The sequence below is a fragment of the Vigna angularis genome, chromosome 7 (assembly GCF_016808095.1).
Source record: "Vigna angularis cultivar LongXiaoDou No.4 chromosome 7, ASM1680809v1, whole genome shotgun sequence".
In the NCBI taxonomy this organism is placed as follows: domain Eukaryota; kingdom Viridiplantae; phylum Streptophyta; class Magnoliopsida; order Fabales; family Fabaceae; genus Vigna; species Vigna angularis.
In genome coordinates, this window is record NC_068976.1 from 1,434,996 (window position 1) to 1,444,713 (window position 9,718).

The 9,718-nt window shown below is 35.1% G+C and overlaps 1 non-coding gene across 1 annotated transcript; it reads left to right on the forward strand.

Annotated features, from left to right (window-relative positions):
• The first annotated feature begins 295 nt into the window (after nt 1-295).
• LOC128193412 (small nucleolar RNA R71) lies at nt 296-402 on the forward strand. The gene has a single exon (XR_008244633.1). It is a non-coding gene; the product is annotated as a small nucleolar RNA R71 (small nucleolar RNA).
• Nucleotides 403-9,718: the final 9,316 nt, after the last annotated feature.

Consider the following 9,718-nt stretch of genomic DNA (forward strand, 5'->3'; position numbering starts at 1 on the left):
CTGCAGTTCTTTAGGTAGCTGAGATAACTTCTTCATTAATGTCTCAAGTTGCTGAGTCATAATCTTGTTCTGAGCTAGTAAAGCATCTTGAGATTGAAGCTGAAGAACACCTTTTTGTTGAAATTGGGCTCTTTCACTCTGAACTTCATTATCATTTGCAACCATGTTTTCAATCAGTTCATGTGCATCTTCAGGCGTCTTCCATCTGATATTACCTCCAGCTGATGCATCTAACATTAACTTTGTTTGGGATTTCAGCCCTCCAAGAAACAGATTTAACAGTGTAGGCTCATCAAATCCATGAGTAGGGGTTTTTCTCAGTAGGCCTTTGAATCTATCCCATGCTTGACCTAGAGTTTCATCAGCATCCTGTTGAAAAGACGAGATCTCTTGCTTTCCCTTATTGACTTTGGACTGAGGGAAAAACTTATTCAGAAATTTAGCAACCACATCATCCCAAACTGTCAGACTATTCTCTGGAAAGGAATTCAGCCACATTTTTGCATTACCAGCCAATGAGAATGGAAATAAGCTGAGTCGGATTGCTTCATCTGGAACCTGGTGAATCCTCACTGTATTACAGATCTCCATGAAAGTAGCCAAGTGAGTGTATGGATTCTCGTGGGATAATCCATGAAACTGATTGTTCTGCACCAGATGAATAAGAGCTGGCTTCATCTCCATGTTAGCAGCATTCACCACTGGTCTTGCAATACTATTGAAGTGCAGAGGTCCTGAGAAAGTATTATAATCTGCAAGAGTACGTCTTCCTTGCCCAGAACCTTCTCCAGTACGATTATCTTCCATTTCTTCTTTTTCTTGCCCAGATGAAAAGTCCAGAATTTCTTCAGAGATAACAGAGGATTCTCTACTTTGTCTTCTTCTTCTACTGTTGTTCCTTCGAGCAGTTCTTTCAATTTCCGGATCAAAAAGTAGATTTTCAACCTGTTCTCTGCTTCTCATACAAAACACAAACTAAAAAGAAACAATCCAAAAAGACACAATTTCTACAGATGGATAACAATTATGCATAAAAATTCAAATACAGTCACAATAAACACTTAAACAAAAAAATAACTAAAATCAACTAAACCAGATAAACAACAAACAATCAACGAAAACAAAAACAAATCCCCGGCAACGGCGCCAAAAACTTGTTGAGACCTCGGCAAGCGCACCGGATCATTCAAGTAATAAACCGGTAAGTCCGGAAATCGTTTTCCCAAGAGATTTGTTTAGATTCACTGATTGTTAAAGTTTACTAATTTAGCGATTAATAAACGTATTTTTACAACACAAGTAAGATTTGCATACAGATAAAATTAAAGTGGTAAAAACAGTCGAATTAAAGTTCACTAGGGTTGAAATTCAAGCTCATCACTCCGGTAATTTTCTACTAACACAATTCCTCAAAATTAAGCATCGACATTCTAGGCGCATGCAGCCTCTGATCCCTCAGATGACAGTTCATAATCACTCAAACTAAATTACTAATCCCTTAGCTAATTCAGTTATCAGATTTGCCTTAAACACAATGTCACAGATGACTAAAAATTCCCTTCTATGTCTAGGACTCGAAATCCTTTAGCAGTTCTATCCTAGGTCCGCGGTCTCATACATTTCCCAATGATTTAACCGTTCAAATAGCTCAGATTCCCATCATAGGCATGAATAATAAAGATAGAACACATAATTCAAACAAGTTCATGCATTAATAGAGAAATTACACAAAAGTTCAGAAATTTACTCTCAACCCTAGTGAAATGGAGTTCTAGCTACACATATACATCACAGAAGCGATAAACGATGGATTGGATGGTAGAAAGTGGTGATTTTCCACCTTAGAAGCACCCAAAACGAGCTGGACGTGAGCTGCAGAGTCCCCTCTGGACTTCTCCCCTCCAAGACTGACTCTCTCTGCCTCTGGATCGCGTTTTTAAAGAGAAGGCTGTAAGTGATTTTTCGCTGGGCGAACGTCCTAGCTCGCTGGGCGAGCGTCCAACTGTTGAGTCACAAGCGTCCACTTCTCGCTGGGCGAGCGACTAGCTTGACGAGCGTCCACAGCTCGCTGGGCGAGCGTCCACTGTTGAGTCACGGGCGTCCACTAGCTGGACGAGCGTCCGGGCTGGACGAGCGTCCGTTCGTTGGACGAGCGTCCGTTCGCTGGGCGAACGTCCGTTCTCGCTTGCTTGGTTATTTCATCCTTCTGACAGGCAAATGACGCACTCCAAGTCTTTGATAGTATCCAATCCTTATTCTACTTTGAAAATAACAAACAAAAGCATCAAAACACATTTAAACAGTCGAAATTATACTTATATCAACAATTATATACTTTTCATGAGAATTAACACTAAAATTTATTCAAAAGCAACACAATTTAAGGAACAAAAACAAGTAAAGTTTACACCTATCAAATCCTAAATCTGTGGATGATGCCTTAACTCATCCTGGCTGGCGTCAAGCTATGCTGGATGAATTAAGTGCTTTACAGAAAAGTGGAACTTGGGAGCTTGTCCAATTACCATCTGGAAAGTCTGTTGTTGGTTGCAGGTGGGTGTATGTGTTGAGACCTCGACAAGCGCACCGGATCGTTCAAGTAATAAACCAGTAAGTCCGGAAATCATTTTCCCAAGAGATTTGTTTAGATTCACTGATTGTTAAAGTTTACTAATTTAGCGATTAATAAACGTATTTTTACAACACAAGTAAGATTTGCATACAGATAAAATTAAAGTGGTAAAAACAGTCGAATTAAAGTTCACTGGGGTTGAAATTCAAGTTCGTCACTCCGGTAATTTTCTACTAACACAATTCCTCAAAATTAAGCATCGACATTCTAGGCGCATGCAGCCTCTGATCCCTCAGATGACAGTTCATAATCACTCAAACTAAATTACTAATCCCTTAGCTAATTCAGTTATCAGATTTGCCTTAAACACAATGTCACAGATGACTAAAAATTCCCTCCTATGTCTAGGACTCGAAATCCTTTAGCAGTTCTATCCTAGGTCCGCGGTCTCATACATTTCCCAATGATTTAACCGTTCAAATAGCTCAGATTCCCATCATAGGCATGAATAATAAAGATAGAACACATAATTCAAACAAGTTCATGCATTAATAGAGAAATTACACAAAAGTTCAGAAATTTACTCTCAACCCTAGTGAAATGGAGTTCTAGCTACACATATACATCACAGAAGCGATAAACGATGGATTGGATGGTAGAAAGTGGTGATTTTCCACCTTAGAAGCACCCAAAACGAGCTGGACGTGAGCTGCAGAGTCCCCTCTGGACTTCTCCCCTCCAAGACTGATTCTCTCTGCCTCTGGATCGCGTTTTTAAAGAGAAGGCTGTAAGTGATTTTTCGCTGGGCGAACGTCCTAGCTCGCTGGGCGAGCGTCCAACTGTTGAGTCACAAGCGTCCACTTCTCGTTGGGCGAGCGACTCGCTTGACGAGGGTCCACAGCTCGCTGGGCGAGCGTCCACTGTTGAGTCACGGGCGTCCACTAGCTGGACGAGCGTCCGGGCTGGACTTCTTGGCTGGACGAGCGTCGCTGGGCGACGAACGTTCGTTCGCTGGGCGACGAGCGTCCACTCGCTGGACGAGCGTCCGTTCGTTGGACGAGCGTCCGTTCGCTGGACGAGCGTCCGTTCGCTGGACGAACGTCCGTTCTCGCTTGCTTGGTTATTTCATCCTTCTAACAGGCAAATGACGCACTCCAAGTCTTTGATAGTATCCAATCCTTATTCTACTTTGAAAATAACAAACAAAAGCATCAAAACACATTTAAACAGTCGAAATTATACTTATATCAACAATTATATACTTTTCATGAGAATTAACACTAAAATTTATTCAAAAGCAACACAATTTAAGGAACAAAAACAAGTAAAGTTTACACCTATCAAATCCTAAATCTGTGGATGATGCCTTAACTCATCCTGGCTGGCGTCAAGCTATGCTGGATGAATTAAGTGCTTTACAGAAAAGTGGAACTTGGGAGCTTGTCTAATTACCATCTGGAAAGTCTGTTGTTGGTTGCAGGTGGGTGTATGCTATCAAGGTTGGCCCTGATGGCATAATTGATCGTCTGAAAGCTCGACTGGTTGCCAAAGGCTACACATAGATTTTTGGTTTGGATTATGGTGATACTTTTTCTCTAGTGGCAAAAATGACCTCTGTTCGGCTATTCATTGCCATGGCCGCTCTTCGACAATGGCCTCTTTACCAACTTGATGTCAAAAATGCTTTCCTAAATGGTGATTTGCATGAAGAAATTTATATGGAGCAACCGCCTGGCTTTGTTGCTCAGGGGGAGTCATCTGGATTGGTACGTCGTCTTCGCAAATCCTTATATGGCCTAAAACAATCTCCTCGGGCTTGGTTTGGTAAATTCAGCTGTGTTGTTCAACAATTTGGTATGTCTCACAGTGAAGCGGATCATTCAGTGTTCTATCCCACTCAAGTGCTGGATTTATTTACTTAATAGTGTATGTTGATGATATTGTTCTCACAAGAAGTGACTATCTCGGCATCTCTTAGATGAAACAACACCTTTGTCATCATTTTCAAACCAAAGGTCTTGGCAAACTCCAGTACTTTTTGGGTATTGAAGTAGCACAATCCAATGATGGTATTGTCATATCTCAGAGGAAGTATGCGTTAGACATCTTGGAGGAAACAAGGTTAATGAACTGTAAATCTGTTGAGACACCTATGGACCCTAACATCAAACTCTTACCAAATCAGGGGGAGCCTTTCTCAGATCCTGAACGGTACAGAAGATTAGTTGGTAAATTAAACTATCTTACTGTTACGCATCCTGACATTTCCTTCGCAGTTAGTGTGGTGAGTCAGTTTCTAAACTCCCCATGTGAAGACCATTGGGATGCAGTTGTTCGCATACTGAAGTATATTAAAGGATCACCTGGAAAAGGTTTGCTATATGGCCCTAACAACGATACAAAAATTGTTTGCTATTCAGATGTTGATTGGGCTGGTTCCCCTTCTGATAGGAGGTCTACTTCTGGATATTGTGTCTCTATTGGTGGCAACCTGATATCTTGGAAAAGTAAGAAGCAAAGTGTTGTGGCAAGGTCCAGTACAGAAGTAGAATATAGAGCTATGGCATTTGCTACTTGCGAGCTTGTGTGGCTTAAACAATTACTTAATGAATTGAAATTTGGAGATGCCACTCACATGACACTTATATGTGATAATCAAGCTGCTCTTCATATTAGCTCTAACCCTGTCTTCCATGAGAGAACCAAGCACATTGAAGTTGATTGTCATTTTAATCATATCCGGAGATATCAAGACTGAGTTCGTTAACTCAAGCAACCAGTTGGCAGACATATTCACCAAGTCCTTACGAGGACCTAGAATTGACTATCTTTGTAACAAGCTTGGAACATATGATTTATATGCTCCAGATTGAGGGGGAGTGTTAGATGTTAAGTTGTGTGTTTCTGTTAATTGGGCTTAGCCCATTCTGTATTTAGGGTTTAACCCTTATCTTACATTATAAATAAACTACATATGTTGAGAGGAGGATAGTTAGAAAATCCAAATGAGTGAGTTTAACATTGAGTAAAAATGAGAAATTTTTATTATTAAAAAATTTAAATCTCATAAATAGACACTAGTACAAGAAAGTCTTTGTATACTAGTTAAAAAAATACTTTCTATATAAGTTCTAAAGGAAGTATAGATACAAGCGATATAGAAAGTGTCATTTTTATACTGGTTAAGGACACAATCAATATATAAAGTGCCCATTTCTAAATTCTTCCAATATTACCACGTCTCATTCCTCCATTTTTATGTGACAGAACAAACATTTCATTTTCTTGATATGACTCTTGATTTTCTACAAGCAAGCTTCGCAATGCATGTGGACTTTTAGAATCACTAGGCTACATAAATAATCTTGGATGAGACAAAGTTAAAAGCATAAAAATAACATGTAAAATGAAAATAGTGAATTGATTAATAAACATGTTCTTTCTTCCCCACTGGTTTTGACTTCTCTTCCTCTTCGGCCACCATTATTGCACTTCGATCACCAACACCACCACCACAAAGCATAGCAAATATGAAATGGAATCATGAAAAGAATAACAAAAATAACCCATAAACGCGGACAACATAAATCGTGCAAGGTACACATGACCACAATATTGGCGACCACCTATTTCACCATCGTCGACTCATACCAAAGAAAATCGTACCACCACCACGAGCATTCGCGAGGCACTCCTCCAGGTTGTGAACCTCTCCGACGAAGACAATGGAAATGAACTAGAAGGAGGAGGAAAAGAAGGCAGGAGACGATGGGTTGGAAGAAATTATGGTCTATGTTTAGGGATTTGATGTGGAGAGCAACAAGAAAAGGAAGAAAAAGGAGAATGAAGGTTAGGGATTTGAGAACCCTTTATGTGTGTCTATGTTTACAAATAAAAAAATAAAAAATAACTACTTTCTACGTCGGTTACAACTAGAACCCGTATATAAAGTTTTCTTCTTTATTATAAAAATTTCACATTGTTCATTTTTTATATTGGTTATAACTAAAATCAATATATAAAGTTTTCTTCTTTATTACAAAAATGCAATCACACCTCTCTTTATAACGGTTATAGCTAGAACTAATACAAAAAAGTGTTAACTTATTTATAATTATGTTATCACTCACTTATTATACTCGGTGGATTTCAATTGGTATAGAAACTTGTTATAAAAGGCGATTTTTGCACTAGTAATAAAAAATAAATATTTAAGTTTCATTTTCAAAATGACCACCATTAATGTAAAACTTTTTATTCTAAGAGATTCGTTCATTAGAGTCTGCAATAATGATCTTGATGTAAAGAAAAATAATCTTGTTTGATCAAAATTTTATTATGAGTAAGTTCATCTTTCGCCTTTTCTTGAGTCAATTTTCAGATGCTTTGTATGCATGGGACGAATGTGCTTGTAAGTGACTCTTTATGGGACCAAGATGAATCTTTGTTTTTCTAGGATTGTAAGGTTATGTTTGGATCTTTGATTTGAGTTTTTGTGTACAAGTATAGTATCTTGTAAAAGGGGTAATTCTTGGAGCCTTAACTTGAACCCAAAAGCTTGATTCGAGCAAGGGAAGCTAGTTTATTTTTTCATAGTACTTTTTGTTAGATGATTTGAAATGTAGGGGGGGGGAGGTGATATGACAACCAAAATTGATCTTTTTTTAAATATTTTTTGTTGTTAGAATAATGAGTGATTTGGTGATTATTGAATTGGAATGAGAAATTTTGGTGCATGTGTAATTGAAATTTTATATGTGAGTTGTAAAAAGGTAGTGTATTTTCAATTGAGTCAAATTGGTTCAAGTTAATGTTGTTTTAGAACTAAATATTATATTAGGTATAAGAAATGAAGAAATAAAAAATTCAATTTGAGCCAATTTGATGATCAAATTTATTCTTTAGGGTTTCTGAATTATGCAAACTAGCTAAACCAAATTTGAATATTTAAAATCTAGAGAACTTATAAAGCATTGGTTTCTAGGTGAGCCTTTAAATAAGATTATCATTATTTTGCCTCATTGAGCGAGCCAATATCTTTTTAGGTGAAATTAGTTTTGTGAAAAATCAAATAACTTAAAATAGGATTAGTCGTCTGATGAACCTCTCCCAATGGTTGGGTCACTAAGAAGGCTAATTATTGACTAGGCAAAAATTATTTGTTAAGAAAACTACGAGGATTGGTGGCTGGACAAGCTCGTTCTTGCTCAGGGATCTATTGTAATATGAACCTTCAAAGGTTGCTTACTGAACGAGCATGACTTCAATTGAGAAAGACATTATTTCCAAAAAATTTGAAGAAAATATATTTTAAATGCTTTCAACTATTAGAGATTGCTGGATTTTCATGATATTGTTCTTTTTGATAAATATTTGAGATTGAATGTTTTTTGTATGTGATGAATTGATGATATTTTAAAATAATGAGACAAAATATATTTATGAACCAAAATATATTAATGAATTTGATGTGAATAATATATTATGTGCTTTAGATAAAGTTATTTTGGAAAAAGAAATATTATATTGAAATGTTTTAGGTGTTATGCTTAATTTGAGATTATGAAAGAAATGTTTCTAACTTTACTAATATTTTTTCAGAAGAAAATATTATGTTGAGAAGTTTTAGATTTTATGTTAAATTTGAGATTATGAAAGAAATGTTTCTAACTCTACTAATATTAAAGTCATATATAAAAAAATATTAGATAATGATAATAGATGAAAGTTTCTAAAACCTAGTTTTTAATATAATATTAAAGTTATATAAAAGGAAATATTAGATAGTGATAATAAAAGGAAGTTTTTATAACCTAATTTTTAATATGAAAAAGAACTGCTCATTTGTTTCTCTTTGATTTCTTAAGGATAAATTATCCTACTTTTTAATTTTCTTTGTCTCTTGAGTATTGGTGTACACTATTACTTAGTTTAATTTAATATGTTTTTTAATCTTGATCATATTGATCTTGCTTTGAATTGAGAAGAGAAATGGTATTTTAGTTTACATGAGATAAATATTTATTTCATATAAGTAAACCTTAAAAATAAATAAACATTTGAAAATAAATAAATTATATCATAATTATAGTTTGTAATAAATATTTTAATATATAAGTTACATTTTATATTTATGATAAGCATTATATTGTGTTATAAAGTCATCTCCAATTGTTGACAATATATTTAAAAAGGAAAATTTAAAAAATATAAAGATGAAAATGATAGATTAAGAAAGGAAGTTAAGGGGGGAAAAAAAATCCTGAAAGCACTCTCACTGAAGAAAAATAATCTTAAAGTTGTTTTAATTGAAGAATAATCCCTAATAATGTCTAAAATGACTATATTCAAATCTGTACTAAAAGAGAGCTTTTATTATTTCAATTTATAATTTAGATAGTTAATATATTTAGATACAGTTAATGTTTTTCAAAACAAAATCATCTAAATTTATCAAACTAACTATAAATACTGACTTTAATTCTATGATGTGAAACTTGTTTCACTTGTCACGACAAATTGTTATAAAATGGATATACTGAATTTGACGCATGCTATATGCACGGATTAAAATACTAATAAAGTTTTGGGGCGATTAAATCTATCGAAATACAAAAAATATGAATGATTTGCACAATTTTACGTGAAAACAAATCCAAATATTGAAATAAATTATTTAATAATATAACTAATGTTAAAAAAATTGAAAGCATAAAACTTAGTTTGCCTAGATTCGGGAGCTATATTATGTAATTGAAAAACATAATACAGCTTTTCAATTACATATTTTAAAGACAATACGTGTTAATGATGTAATTTTTTTTACTCAATTTAAAATGATTTAACAAAAAAAATTGTCTATTTATATGAATAGAAGAATTAAAGTAATATAAATTAAATTATTCAAGCACCCCTCAAAACTAAATCCCTCACTTGAACTAGTGCACTTCCTTCCAAACTTCCTTAGAACAAAACAGTTGTTTATTTCTTTTGTTTTTTTAAAAGTTTCCAAATGATAATAAAAAAAATTAATTTTCCAATAAAAACCCTTAAAATATGGTTAACTAGGTCGTTCACTCCCTCCTCCACGCAACAACGCCGCCAACTCACATAAGGGGCGATTAGTAGGTGAAGAAGAGAAAAAAA